A 16,094-nucleotide genomic window follows, 5' to 3' on the forward strand; every position below is an offset into this window, starting at 1 on the left:
ACTGTAGCTCAGTAAGTATGAGCTCTGCAATCAAACTGAGCTTCAATTCTGACTCCCCCTTTTACTAGTTATGTGACAGTAGGCAATCTATTTCTCTGTGACTCAGTTTCCTTACAACATGGGAGTAACAATGTACGTCCTCCATTAGGTGGTTTATGAGAATTGAAAGGATTTTTAAATGTAAAGGTTTCTGGCAAAGGATAAAAACAATGTGTCAGGGGTAATTTCTGTCACTAGTAGCACCTAAAGCTTGAGTGGTTTCCATGTGCAGTTAAAAGGAAATCACATCCACAACCCAAGGGGTAGGTATTTCAATATTTTGATTTGATTGATTTCAATTACTTTTACTAAAACAACCACTCAAAATAAAAATTTACTGGCCTATTCCCAGAGGGACAAGTAAACAATAACAAGTGCGCAAGGGCTGATGTTTTGTATTAACAACTCTCTCCTATCAAGAATCTCTTTATAAATTTGGAAGAGAACCATGGTAGTCTGAAAACTAATTGAATTCTAAAAACTAAGCAGCCAGCATTAAAAGATGTCGTAAAAATCATCTCAGCCAATTCACAGCACTATTTACTCAAGCCTCAACTATGATGTGGACTCAAAAGACTAGCAAATATATTACAGAATTGTTTCCTGTATATTTGATGACAGATGACAACTCAATTCAGTGCTAATTTCGGAGTGAGACTGATCTTCCTAGGAACACTTAATAACTGAGCACCTGCTGTGTGTCTGGTAAGGTAGTAAAATCTCCAGTTGAAGCTGAATCTCCCTGTATTTAACTACATAAACAGAATTCCAAAAGCATAGATTCTAAGCCCAAGTTATGGCCCTGCAATCTTACGAAAAATCCAAGCACCCTAGAATATAAAAATCAAAGAATGTCCCATTGACACTATGACTTAACTGCCCTCTCAAAACTCTGATTTTCTCTAGAATTGGCCCCTTCTTGTTTGTCCAACGTCTTCAACTTTATTCTCCTTTGAAGTTTTAAGAGGAAAATGAAAACTTAATGATCCAGTTCTATACTGGATTTATTCAACAGCCTTGATAAAGTAATCCTTCTTGAAAACAAATGCCAACTTGTAAGTTTTTAGTATTTAAAATTTACGTTTCAACTTTAGTAACTCATTAACATTTTCATAGTTTTAAGACAAGTGACACGTATTTCTCTAAACCTTGATCTTCAATTTTTCTTATATACTCAGTTCTGTTAATAATGGTTTTCAGTAAAAACTGTCCTAAAAAGAATCCAGAAATTTCCCTAGTGTCCTTTAGTCAAAGATAGTTAGCACATGTGCTCTTTAAGGCAAGTTTGTTCAAGCTGAAGTACTGATTTTCTTCTCAAATGTTATGTTTAAATCTTACTCCTCCCTCCAATTTCATCCCTCTTGGGGTCTCTGGTAAAACAGTCCATTTCCATAATATACACTTCCACAGTTGGTAGAAATCTCTTACTTTTTATATTTGCACCCCCTGAAAATCTATCTCCTCAGTTCTGCCCTTCTGTATTTTGCAATACAGGAAAAAAAGGTCTCAACATTGTTTTTTCAAGCAAGCTTCTCAATACCTTCAAGAACCCCGTAGGACATTTGCCATCTCTTACTTTTTCAGATCTCTGAATGCCCTCTAATTGGTTCACATCCATAATCTGCATGTGGCCTACACAAGCCACCTACACCAAGACTTTCAATCAACAGTGGTTTGGGGGAACATGTTTATTAGCATACAGCAATAAATTATAAGCCTAAGTAAATGAAAAATTTTCATGCTAGTTTTGAAACTTGTTGGACCTTTACCTAAATTTCAAATCACCTAATTTGGTTACCCAAAAAACATCTGCAATTCCCTTTATTACTGTCTTAAAGGAATTTAATATCTTAAGAGAAGGAAACTCATCATGAATTTTTTCTGAAGAATATAACTATGTGGAAATTTAGTCATTAATTTTTAAAGATCCAAATTCCTTGAGTTTTATAAGTAAATACACCTCAAGAGTTATAACTTCAAAAAATGGTCTGAGGGCTTATGATAAACTTGAGCCTTTACTTTTGGGTGCTTTCCCTATTTTTTTTTTTCCCAAGGATACAATGCCAACTAAAATGGTGACAAAACTAGCGTAACAGAGGGCCTATCTTGACACCTGTACCCCTCCTCTCAGAGTCAGATTTTTAAACTCCCAAGTTTCTTTAATTGATTAGCTAAATTGTCATATTCTAAATCTATAAACTACTTTTAAGAGTTTTAAACTATAAAATACTGAAATGTGAGAAAAACTGAGACAATTTTTGCTCTCTAAACGGGCTGCTGTAACAGGTCATACATTATGAATATATCATGTTGTCATGTTTACATTCTGATAACCATAGTCATGTTTCAGTCCAAATTTCTTAGTAAATGTTTTTTGAATATTGAATGTGAATTCTGTAATTTTAGAACACTGGCTCAGCTTTTTGATAAATTTGATGTGATTATTGGGGTACAAACAGAGCACAGGGTTTAATTACTATACTGGTCTTAGACTTTCTTCAGCAGATCTTGAACAGTACATTTTCAGTAATTATTTCTCTCTCCCACTTAAAACCCTTCAATGACCTCCCCTGCCTCAGAAAGGCTCTCAAACAATGGAAAGGTACTGGGGATAACAGGCAGGTGTGGAAGAGAAAGCCAGATATCAAACAAGATGCATTTTCTTCTGTGCTCGTTTACTCAAATATCTTGAGGGAAGTTCAAAAACTTAAAACTTTTTACAGTAAAATATTATGGGACAGATGATAAAATTAGTGGGTTTTACCTATATAGTTGACTCCTGATCAACAAGGGGGTTAGGGAAACTGACCCACCTTGTACCTGAAAATCCATGTAACTTTATGTGCTCGTGTGCTAAGCTGCTTGTCGTGTCTGACTCTTTGCGACCCCATGGACTGTAGCCCACCAAGCTCCTGTCTGTCCATGGGATTTTCCAGGTAAGAATACTGGAGTGTTGCCATGCCCTTCTCCAGGAGATCTTTCTGACCCAGGGATCAAACCCACATCTCTTACGTCTCCTGCACTGGCAGGCGGTTCTTTACCACTACTGCCACCCGCGTAACTTTAGTCGGCCTCTATGCCCACAGTCCTGCATCCTCAGATTCAAACAACTGTAGATTGCGTAATACTGTAGCATGCATTTATTGAGAAAAATAAAGACTCCCACAGTTCAAACCCACATTGTTTGGGGGTCACCTGTATTTTAGATAAATGTCAAGAAAAACTTTCTGAACCAGCAGCATATTTCGTCTCTCTTCTAGAGGGTGATGTTCTTTCCAGCTCCTGGCATAGTTACAAATTAGGAAATAAATTTGCTAATCCAACTATACATTTAGAAGAAAATAACATACTGTTAATAATAGTAATTCTCACTGGATGATAAAAATATAATTTTTAAACAGAATTTTTTGCCTTTCTCGAGGTTTCTGTGCCTATACATTATTTTTATGGTGGGAAAAAATTAAAAACTTTTTAAAAGACAAAATCCTTTTAAGATCAGAAAGTCAGTTTTGCTGTGCTATTAAATCTCTATAAACCAGATTTGTTTTTCTTTAGTTTATTAATATAGTTCTAAAATTAAAATAGATAGCCACTCCTTTTCTTATACTTACCTCTTTAGGTTTTGGGGGCTGGAAGACAGGAGAAATGACAACACTTTTCAACAAAGAATTCAAGTGACTCGAATTCCTTCTCAACCCTCCTTTAGGAAACAGACTAGACTGCTCCCCTGAGGCGAATTTTAGTTATTTGATTTTTGAAATTACCTGTTTAGTTCTTCCCAAAACAGTTAATTCTTCATTATCACTTCTAAAGTTCCTGAACCCAAAAGAACTTAGGTTTTCCATTTATGGACTTCCAAAAAGGAGGTGATTAAGTGGTGGTAACGCTGCTTCAAGCATTTTTTTTTTTTTAATTTTTCAAGGATCTTTTCCCAACACCATCCCCCAAATCATGTTTATTTATAATATAAAAAATAAGATTTACCTCACACCATAGTACACCAGTAATAACATTTTAGCATATGTATTCTTCTAATGATTCATACTATGTGGTAACGTTTTTCACGTAACCAGGAAGTTTCTAGCTCATTAAATACTCATTATGTTAAATAGCTGCACAGTATTCCACTCAGCATGTTAATCAGTTTATTACTGGACACTTTAAAAACTCTTCCAATCCTCTAATATTATAAATAATACTATAATAAACATATAGATTACTTCTTAAATGGCTCTATTTATCAACACTTATTACCATATTAGAAAAGTGAAATAGAGAATCCATATTCTTTTAAGACTTAATTCTAGTGTTCTAAAATCCTTAAAATATGACTAGTCCACTGTATGTGGTATATATATTTTCATATAACTGAGAAAACAATCAGCTGTATCATTTGTCAGCATAAAATTAATATTAGAACTTTGGGTGTTTTGAAATTCTGGATGTCTTAGTCTACCTGCTTTTTGTTTTGTTTCTTAAGTTTAAATTTTTTTCTTCATTTTGTTTCTTAAGTTTAAATTTTTTCTTTATATTGTCAATACATTTATAAAAGGTAAATATACATGAATAAATGAGGTAAAATTAATGACAGAAATGCTCTATTTCTTTGTTAAGTGAGAGAAAAAGGTTAAGAGCTACAGGGATAAATTTTTTGTAACATGGGAAGGAGGGTTAATGCCAAACTATTAAACTCATGGAACATTCAGCATAGTGCATTTAAGAACTGTACAGGAATAAGTTGGGGAAGAACTGGGGTGGTGAAAGGGCATAAATAAGGGCACTGAAATTAGATAGAAAAGCAGATGGAGCAGGACTAGTTTGCTTGAAAAAAAAAAGGAAAAACTTCAAGAAGGTTGGGGCAAGATCATGAGGTACAAAAAGTCTGAATTTTATCCTATATGCAAAAGCAGTGCATTAGGAAGATTAAATTAGTGGGACATACCATAGGGGATGAACACTTTCGGGCAAATAAGTCCTTAGCTAAAATGCTAACAGAGTTGGAATAAGTGAGAAAAATAGCAGCAATTACTAGAATGGAGGAATCAGACAATTCTGGTTCATTGGAGTAAATTACAAATGCGTCCTTTACTCATTTAGCTGGGTTTGACTAGGCTAAACTGAGCAAGTAAACATTTCAGAGCCATCAAAACACAATTCATAAAAACCTGATCATCACACATATTACCTATTAACAAACCATTTAAACATTTTATGTTCTAAATGGTCTCAGATGGAGGTTCTAACTTGAGTCAGATCTAAAAAAAATACTCTTATCTACAAAGGTCAAATAGGCTGAGGCTCACACAACCATCAAGGTAGTTTTTTTTTTTTTTTTTTAAGGTAGTTTTAAAGAAGGAAGGAAAATTAAATTTGTATGTTAAGCTAAGAGCTTAAACAGCCGTAAAATCTGGCTCCTAGAAACTTTAATTTCTGAGCTATTATTCTCTCTTGCATATTTGATCATAGACATTCAAACCTTCTTGCTGCTCTTTTTGGTAAACGTCAAAAATGTTTCAGCCTCAAGGTCTCTGTAGGTGTTATTTAACTTCCTGAAAGGCTCTTCTCCCAGAAACCTAGTGGTTTGCTCCTTTAGTTTTTAGGTGTTTGTTCAAATGTTATCTTTGTGAGGCATTTTCTGACCACACTATTGAAAAACACATCTGCCTGCCTGCCTTCCAAACCCATTTAACCCATTCCTCCCACTTCCCTTGCTTTATTTTTCTTCATAGAACTTACTACCACCTGACATACCACATTATTAGCACCTATCAGTTTTTGGTGTATTCTATTATCCATGCCTCACTCCCAAAATTGTAAGCTCTATGAGGGCTGGAATTTATCTGCTTTGTTCAGTGCTGATCCTGAGTGCCTGTAATAAAATTTGTAGTCCTCTCTATATAAATGCTTCAAATCTATTTAATGCTCTTTGTTAAACATAAGCCAGGAATGACATTTATGTAAATACAATATAAAAATCTACATAGACTATGTGAAAATGTACAAATTATCTTAAGAAATGATGTACCTACACTTTCTCCACTTCTAACTAGGGGGCAATGCTTTGTTGTTTCATGCTAAATTGGTATTTATTTTTAAGTGATCACATGAAAACTTAAAAAAATTATTCTACAGTTTACTAGCATATGTATTAAAGTCCAAAGAGAAAAAAAGTTTTAGTGGTGCTGTAAGAATTAATACCACTAAAAATGTTACTTTCATAAATATAAGCATTTCTAAAGATTATAAAATAATGAGATGTGGAAATAAAACCTTTGGAGTGATTTTAAAATTCCTACTACTTCCTAAAGATTAATTAATATTAAGTGGTTAAATTATAAAATGATATACAGAATAACTTTAATAACAAGTTAATTAAATTCAAGAACATTAAGTGTAAAGGTGGCTTAAATTTTTTTCCTCAGAATAATTTCTCAAAATCTAACCCTACAGCATAAATATAAACAAGATTCTCTAGGCAGTTTACATTTTTGCAAAACATGAATGTTCAATCATAAGAATATAGTAAGTAACAGATTACTGAAGTTAAGCAGAATTAAGGGGAACCTGTACTCATCAATGTGTTAATATAAATGTATTATTCATATATTTTTATATGAATCCCATGTATTAATAATCAAGAAACAGACCCATATAGAAGTTATAAATGTTGAATTTAGTTTCAGTATGATACAAACAAAAACTCAACTAATTTATCACATTGCACAGTAATTTTAACATAGCGAGTTTAAATTTATTTATTTTGCCAACAATTTTTTCACTACAAATAGCCTAAAAAAAAAAAAGATATCAGAAATCTCTGGGATACATTTTATAAATAAGCAAGGTAAGAACATAAATTCTTAAATTCTACTGGAGAAATTAATTCTCCATTAAAGCGGCTCAAACAAAAATAAGAAATCCCTGATAAGAGGTAAGAAAATAAAAAATTTTAGCTGGAAATGTACTGATGACGGTCTCCCAGACATGCAAGTGTTTGGGTTGGCCAAAAAAGTTCCTTCCGTTTTAAAGTAAAACGACACATCTTTCACTTCTCCAAGAACTTTACTGAACAATGTATTCCTCATTTTGTTCCACTACCTTCTGCCATTTTTCGGGCAACTTCATAATTTCATCTTCCCCAATTTATCTTTTCAGCAAAGATCTGTTCCAGGTGCCTTTCATAGCCTTTCAGGGAACTGACATTTTAAGAGAATTTTGTAAAAACTTGAAATGGAAAACAAAAAGGTGCAATGTCTGATGAATAGAGCAGATAAATCAAAACCTTCCAGCCAAATTGCAACAGTTTTTGCCTGGTCATCAAAGAAACATGCAGTCTTGCAGTATCCTAATGAAAAATCATGCATTTGCTGTTGACTAATTCTGGACATTTTTCATTGAGTGCTGCTTTCAGTTGGTTTAACTACCAAGAGTACTTGGAATTAATTGTTTGGTTTTCTGGAAGGAGCTCATAATAGGGGATTCCCATCCAATCCCACCATATACACATCACCTCTGGATGAAGAACTGGCCTTTGGTGTGGTTGGGTGATGGTTCATTTCACTTGTCCCATGATCTCTTACATTACACATTATTGTACAGTGTTTTAAATCCACTTTTTAATCACTCATCACAATTTGTTTTAAAAACAAAAAGTTTTCGTTATGTTTCAGTAGAGAATCACGCATGTCGAAATACGGTGAGGCAGGTTTTTCTCTCAACTTATGTGGAACTCAAATATCAAAACGATTATCATAACCAAGCTGGTGCTAAAGATTTTCAACCCTCGATTTGGATATTTTCAGGATGTTGGCTATCTCCTGCATGGTATAACACTGTTCTCAATTTGATCACTATCATCTTCAACTGGTCTACCTGAACGTGGAGCATCATCCAGCGAGAAAATCTACAGTGTGACACTTCACAAACTTTTGACACATTCAGTCACAGCACTTTCTCCACACACTGCACAAATCTTTGTGTTTCAGTTGCATTTTTACCTTTTTTGAAATAATAAGCATAATATGCTGAAAATGTTGCTTTTTTCTTCCATCTTCAATATTAAAATAGCTACACAAAAATTTGCCAATTTTAATTAAGTTTCTTTTCAAATGCACTCTGATATGACAATTGTATACAATACAATCTAGGGAAGTTGTTTCATATTAAGTTTAAAGACAGTTAAGTGCTACTAGAGGCAGCTTATGGAAAAAACAGAACGAACTTTCTGGCCAACCCAATAATTGGTCTAAATATTACTTACTGGAGCCAAATCTAATCTCAAAAGATTAGGACATTAATTTTTCTCCTTTTTGCTAATACTCAATGAGAAACAACACTTAGCATAAAACTTTTTCCATGAATAAGGGCTAGTAATATCCACCTGCAAAAGGAAAAAAAAAATGATTTAGAATGTCAACTTCTAAATAAATACATTCACTTAGAGGTCAAAGTTTATTAAAGTATAATCCTGCTAATCCAGTTATGACTAACCAAGTATACCACTAATGATACTTGGTGGTTTAAAAACACTTCTAATTCTCTAACAATTAAAAGGACACAAGACTAATTGAAGAAAATCTTTGCTGTTAAATATGATAGTCTATGACCAAATTTTCAATTCTACATTTACATATATGTGATCTTAAGATACCTGAATTTGAAAACAGTACGTGAAATGAATTGTTCACCTACTAAAATATCCCTCTGGCTACATCTTGAATACTTGCCTGTAGTCCTCTGAGTTAGCGCCAAACTCAATCCATACTCCAAGTAACTGATTTAAGATGCTCAACACTGTAATTATTTGGCATCAACTTAAACTTGAATGAAAAAGATTAGAATTTTTTTCCAAAGACAGAAAAAATGACATCTTAATATACACCCATATATAACTATTTCTTCTTTGCAAAATAAATGTCCATATTAAGACTAACATGAAAGGGTATAACTTTTATTTTACCATTTGCTCTTTGTATTTCAAATTACACAAATTACACAAAGATGGAAGTATATTAACCCTTATAAATAAGATTTTAAGTCCTGTTGAGTTACCTAAATGAGTGTTTCATTAGGTACTGACAGGCTATTTCCTGTTCTCTGTTAAGAGACTGGAAAGGAGCTGCATACTGTTATAATAAATTTCAATACAACAGTTTTTCTATACTTTCTTACTCTCCCAATATTTCAATTTTTTCTTTAATCCATTCTCATGATTCAAGTTTTTATTTAGCCCCAAGTGATCCTTTTTCACATCTTGAGCACCTAGATATAAAGGCTTACTTAGTAAAAGTAAAATGCATTTAGGAGGCAGATTAGATAAAATATAATTTTCTAAAATCTGACTTCAAATACATTAAGGAAAACAAAATCAAAATAGAAATTTAATTCCGGGGTTGTTCTGTAAAATACTGGAGAAACTCTACAACTCATTCAATAAATATTTCTTATTTCTAAGTATCTACATATTAGTTCCTGAAATATTTTTAATGAAGCCAAAAATTATCATACATTTGCAACAGTCTTTGATGAAATGGCTGAGATGAAATAAAGGAAACAGGTTAAAAGCTTGATGAATGATTTTTAAAAGCCGTAAGGCAGTATTACTTCCATGTAAAAGCTGGCATTTGATTCTAGCCAATATAGTGTATTACCTCTTTATTCTGGGGAAAAATCTTGCTGGAAAAAAGTGAGACTCTTCTTAAAAATGAGAACTCTCTTAAAATAAGTAATTTTCTTTACCTTGAAATTAAACAGAAGATGCTCAAACACAACTCCTTAAGTTATATCTGAAATACTTTAAGGGTTTCCAAATAGACAATTAAAATAGAAATGATTTTCTAAGAACTGCTTGTATTTTATAGATTTTCTGCTGGATTACAATTTAAAGGAGTGAGATATTTCTTGTAGAAAGTAAGACCAGGATTATGGTACACTACACAAACACACTCTTCTTATCCTGAACATCAATTTTTAGTTTAATGACTTATTAAACATCAACAAGTAAGGAACAGAAGGTAAAGAAAACATTTTCCTTCAAACTTTAATTAAAATTTTGATTGTTTGCAACTGTAAAACTAGTAACTATCATAATAATTTTTGTAGGTATTATGCTAAAGTTAAACACTAGATATTAGAAAGACTAAACAAGGCCTTCATGTTTTTTATTTTACTTACACACAAGAATTTGTGGCTAAGGATAAAAAATTTTTTTTTAGTACAAACAAGAAAAAAACCAATATGACAGTATAAAGTCAGAAGACACAGGGTTAATATCTTAATCTGCAAGTGTAGCAAATAACTTGAGTTCCCATTTCTTGAGCTATCCAACAAATATACTGGTCATTTGTAAGGTCTTTCCTACCTTTAAAGTTATGATTAAGCGCATCTTTGAAACATAGGATTTCAGGAATTTAATTCACATATATTGATACTTTCCCCTTTCTCTTATAACAGAACATTTAGAAATATCACTAAAAATTATCCTCTAAGTTCTGTTCAAAATGTATATTTTACAATATATATTTATCTGTGAGATAAGCAAATGTCTTAATTTCTCTTAAGCAGAGAAAGGGAAAAGTAGTATTTCTGTTCTGAAGTAAAAATTGAATATTTAAACTGAATATAAATATACATTAAAATAAATTTATTTGATGCTGTATGAGCTTTCAATAAACTCTTGATCACATTTAACACAATTACTAAATTACAATACACTATTTTAATACACATCTAAAAGTACTAACTTATTTTTATTCAATCATATGAAATATAACAAGACTATAAGTAATACTGAAAATTAATTATCAATAAAGCTGAAAATACATTGGAAATATTAATATATGCTGAAATATGACTGTAGAGTATGGCCAACCTTACTTCAGCAGCACAGTTAATACTGGAGATAATTTTAGAATCTTAACGCCAATATTTACGTGCTGCTAAGGCACTGCTGACATTGCTATCATAAAAGCTATGAATAAAAAGAAATATATGTTCTTCAGAAGATCAGATCCTTGTATTTTTGAGGCAGCACAATATGGCCTGCACCTTTTCAAAATCCACAAACCATTATGTGCTGCTACTTTACTCCAAGGTTTTGTTTTTTTTAAACACATGAGCACCTAAAGACACGAAAAAATTTTTCTTTCAGAAAAAGAGGATAAATACATTTAAAAAGCCATGTTTAAAGATTCTAACATTAACATAGCAGATATAGTTATTTCTTGGACACTTTTGAGCAGCGTAATAAAACTTATTCCTACAGTGAATATTTAAGGAAAGCCTAATACGTGCGAAGCACACTGCTAAGTTAGGAACACAAAGCCATATAATACGAGAAATAGAAAATCATTTTTTTTCCCTGTGTTAACTTGCTAAGTCAATAGTTAAATAGTCAAATTTTTGAATGTATTAAAATATATGAAGTTTTATTTTTCTTTTATAAACAAAAAGCGAATTCATAAAATTTGGTCTTTACCTTTGTAAAAGCATTATCTACAAACAGCATTTAACTCCTTGCAGTACACCTCTCAAATGACATCTTCATCAAGTAGGTAAGACTTCACGTCAAAGGAAAAATAAGAAATGACACACAAAAGCTAAGCTTCAATAAACTTAAGCTACTGAAATGCAAATGTACTTTTAAAGAGAAAAAAGATCATGTGAAATATTTTAATAATACAGTAAAAATATACAGAAGGCTTAAAACTAACTTTCTCTTAATTTGTTTGAAAAACCCCAATATTATTTTACCTTCAACAATTATCTATTAGTTATTCTGTTAGAGTTGGATAACACTTTATATAGGAAATAACTTTAATAAATGAAGTCTTGGAAAAACGAGTTCATTTTGTATCCAGAGATGAGAAATAAAACAGGAAACCTGTGGCTGTTGATCTTCTTCTCTGGTTCTCACTCTTCACCAGATAAGGAAGTATACTCTAAACAGTTTCCACATACATATGAAATTACTCCTCTCAAAAAGATGCCAGAAAACTACCACCACTCTAGCTCAAGTCTGGCAGCTTCTTTTACTCCAGTTTTCTAATCACTAATATGTCTATGCTAAAGCCATACTACATCTATTCTGGACAGGTGATATGCACTTGAAATGTGCCCATCCCTAATAATATCTAATTGTACATGCACAGCATAACCGTCACATATTTCACTTTTGTGAATCTTCCCATTAAAAGTATATGTAGCTAATTTCTTCTTTCTGGCCTGCACATGGCTTATGGGATCTTAGCTCAGGGAGTGAACCCAGGGCCTCAGTAGTGAGAGCACAGAATCCTAACCCCTGGACTGCCAGGGAATTCCTCTAAAACTATGTATTTGAAACTAAGCCAGGTGTGCCAAACTTGAAAAAAGTTAAGTGTGAATACTGCAAAATGTAAACAACTTTACAAACCTTTTAAAAAACTTCAGTTAGGATGTCTCACTTATTATTTTTAAAAATTGCTTTTAAATATAAATTCTACCATTCTACTTTTGTGGCATTAAGTACATTCACTTTGTTGTGCAACCATCACACCATCCATCTCCAGAACCTTTCCATCCAGAACCAATTGAAACTGTACCCACTAAACACTGCTCATTTCTCTATTACCTCAGCCCCTGGAAACCACCACTCTTTTTCTCTCTCTGAATTTGCCTATTCTAGATACTCTGTATAGAAGGAATCATACAGTATTTGTCCTTCAGTGGCTGACTTAACAAGGTTCATCCATATTGCATATATTAGACTTTATGTCCTTCTTAGGCTGAGTAGATTCAATTGGGTATATGCTAGTTTATTTATCCACTAATCTATGGATATTTGCTTTGTCTGATTTTCTGGTTATGATAATAAATGTTGCTATGAGCATGGTATATAAATATCTATTTGAAATCTGATTTCAATTCTGTTGGGTATATACCCCATTATTTATTACTGGGTCATATAGCAATTCTTATTTTTTAAGGACCTGCCATATTGTCTTCCATAGCGCTGTTATCATTTTACACTTCCATCAGCAATGTACAAAAGTTCCAATTTCTCTACATCCCTGCCAACACATATCATGTCTCTTCAAGTCTTTTGCTCAATTTTTAACTGAGGTTTTTGTTTTTCTTTTTTGGTTGCAGAAGCTCCTGATATATTCTGGATATTTAACCCTTATCAGACACATGACTTGCAAATATTTTCTATTTTGTCAGTTGCCTTTTCACTCTACAGATAGTATCTTTTAACACACAGAAGTTCTAAATTTTGATGGAAGTCCAATTTAGCTTTTGCACCAGGCCTGTGTTTTTGGTGTCACATATAAGAAATACAAGTCCAATGTCATGAAGCTTTCCCCCTGTTTTCGTCTAAGAGTTTTATTGTTTTAGTTCTAACATTTAGTCTTTGATCCATGTTAATTTTTGTATATGGTGTGAGGTATCTAATTTTTCTTTTGGATATCCAGTTTTGCCAAAATCATTTGTTGCAAAGACTGCTCTTTTCCCATTTAGAGATCTCAGCACATTTGCTGCAAATCACCTAAACATATTATGTGCAAGGGGTCTGGGGCCCCTAGTTTATGTTTAGGGGTTTCTCTCGTTTATTCCAATTGGTCTATATGTCTGACTTTACAGCAGTACCATACTGCTTGGTTACCATAGCTTTATATTAAGTTTTGAAATCAGTAACTCCGAGAGCTTCAACATTGTTCTTTTTTTCCAAGATTCTTTCGGCTATTTGGTGTCCCTTGAGATTCCCTATGAATTTTAGGATGTATTTTTCCCCTTCTGCAAAGAATGTCATTGAGATTTTGATACACATGGCACTGAATCTGTAGATCACTTTGGGTAGTATTTCATCTTAACAAAATTAGGACTCCCAATATATGAACATGGGATATCTTTTCATTTATTTGTATCTTTTAAATTTCTTTTAGCAATGTTATATAGTTCACAGTACACAAGTCTTTCACCATTGGGGTTAATTTTATTCCTAAGCATTTTATTCTTTTTGATGTTACTGTAAATGGAACTGTTTTCTTAATTTCCTTTCTGAATTATTCATTGTTAGTGCACAGTAATGCAACTGATTTCTGAATGCTGATTTTGCTTATTACAACAGGTTTGTGTATATGTGTGTGTGTGTTATGATCAAGGTTTTTCTACATGTATCATGTCATCTGTGAACAGAAATAATTTTACTTTCTAAATCCTTTATACCCAAAATTGGTTCACAGCTATCTGGTAATCTTGGTCCCTTCGTTCTTCTAGAAAAACATCAGACAGGTGTCTCTTCTCTCCCTTCAAACCTCCAACATCTCCCTTTCATCCTCATGTTCACTCAGAAAACAGGAACTATCAGAAGAGAAATATTGCCAATTTCCACTACAGCAATACACATATATGTGCCTGTGCCCATGTAACTCTTTCTTCTTTGTATTATGGATGAACAACCATTGTTCATAGGACCAAACCTGCCCCTTTCATAGATTTTATCCTCTCTTGGTAACTTAAAGATATTCCTGTAGCACTCTCCCTTACAACTTTAATTTTTTTCTCTATTGGATCATTCCTATCAGCAAACCAACTTTGCAATTTTCTCTCATCTTAATTTCACCCCTTAAAGATTACTCCTTTTCTGCGAAAATACTGCAATTTTATCACTGATGCTTTAATAAACACAAAGATCTTTTCCTATCTATTTTTAATTCTGAAATAATTAAAAACCACAGCTTTCTATTTGAAAAGCCTGAAAAACTTAAAATACTAGAAAACAACTCTTTCCACATGCCAGAAAAATATGGAAATCCTTTATTTAAACATATTAATAAAGTGAAAGAGTCCAGTGAAGCAATTCCAGCAAAGGGAGGTACATCTCTCTTTACTTGTGTTCAACAGCAACAATAATCTCCTAGGCTGATAAGCTCTGATTTTTTCCTTTCCATTTATAATCATTGCCTACTTTTGGGTGCCAAAGTTAGTTTTTTATTATGCCTTCAAGAAAGGGTTACTTTAAATTCAAAATTTCTTTGACTGTATAGACAGTTTCTATTGTCACATGTTAGGGACATTCAGATGCTAATATGTGTCATGGAAATATTTATACTACTTTGCTGTTTACATATATCCTTTATGTGTCACTAAAATACTTTAGATTTTTCAAATAGTTTTACTTTTAATCTGGCATTAACACAATTTATAACAGTAATTACTCTAAGTATGCTTCAAATTATGCATATAAACCTCTAAGAAGCTGGTGATACATAGCCCCTGGGGCACAGACTGACTCTCCTCCTCAGGACAGTGGAATACTGCACAGGTGGTATGATATATAGACATTATACCTGGAGAAAATAAAATTCACAGACAACAGATTAAAATTTGCTTTTCTTGTTTTTTTGGATACAAATGCTTAAAAAAAAAGATTTTATTAACTAGATAAGATACATTTAAAATTCAGTGTTGAGAACATGTTTGAAATGAAGCAATATTTAGATATAATCCAGAAAGCCTGTTTTATAATCCAAAGAAAACTCAGTTTAAGTGAATATAAAGTTGTATTGTTGCCTTTTTTTCTGATGAAGAAATTAATGATTACCTAGAAACTGTGCATGAAATGGATTTCAATCTAAATTTATTTCAAAAAAGTCAGGAGATATATGTATTTATACAAGTACTATATATATATACATAAGTATACATATATACATATAGTGCATGTACGCTAAGTCGCTTCAGTCATGTCCGACTCTTTGCAACCCTATGGACTGTAGCCCTGCAGGCTCCTCTGTCCATGGACTCCAGACAAGAATACTGGGGTGGGTTGCCATGCTCTCCTCCAGATCTTCCTGACCCAGGGATTGAACTTATGTCTCCTGCATCGGCAGGCAGGTTCTTTACCACTAGTGCTACCTAGGAAGCCCTATATATATAGTATTCTCAAAATGTTATCATTTTATCATTATCCTAACAATAGTATCCTTATATACAAAATTAAATCACTTAGTTTTTTAAACAGTTTTTAATTTTTGATTGACTTCTCTCTACTCCCTAGATATGAATTATAAATATAC

At 32.7% G+C, this 16,094-nt stretch overlaps 1 long non-coding RNA gene across 2 annotated transcripts in view; it reads right to left on the reverse strand.

Moving 5' to 3' along the window:
- The window catches only part of LOC122447634, a 50,779-nt gene extending 39,745 nt beyond the window's left edge, over positions 1–11,034 (reverse strand). The window contains exon 1 of one of the 2 annotated variants that reach the window (XR_006271315.1): positions 8,300–11,032. This is a non-coding gene — a long non-coding RNA (uncharacterized LOC122447634). Of the gene's footprint in view, positions 1–8,299 lie in introns of both variants that reach the window. The other variant, XR_006271316.1, reaches the window with a different exon arrangement.
- Positions 11,035–16,094: the final 5,060 nt, after the last annotated feature.

Source organism: Cervus canadensis, chromosome 9 (assembly GCF_019320065.1).
Source record: "Cervus canadensis isolate Bull #8, Minnesota chromosome 9, ASM1932006v1, whole genome shotgun sequence".
Lineage (NCBI taxonomy): Eukaryota > Metazoa > Chordata > Mammalia > Artiodactyla > Cervidae > Cervus > Cervus canadensis.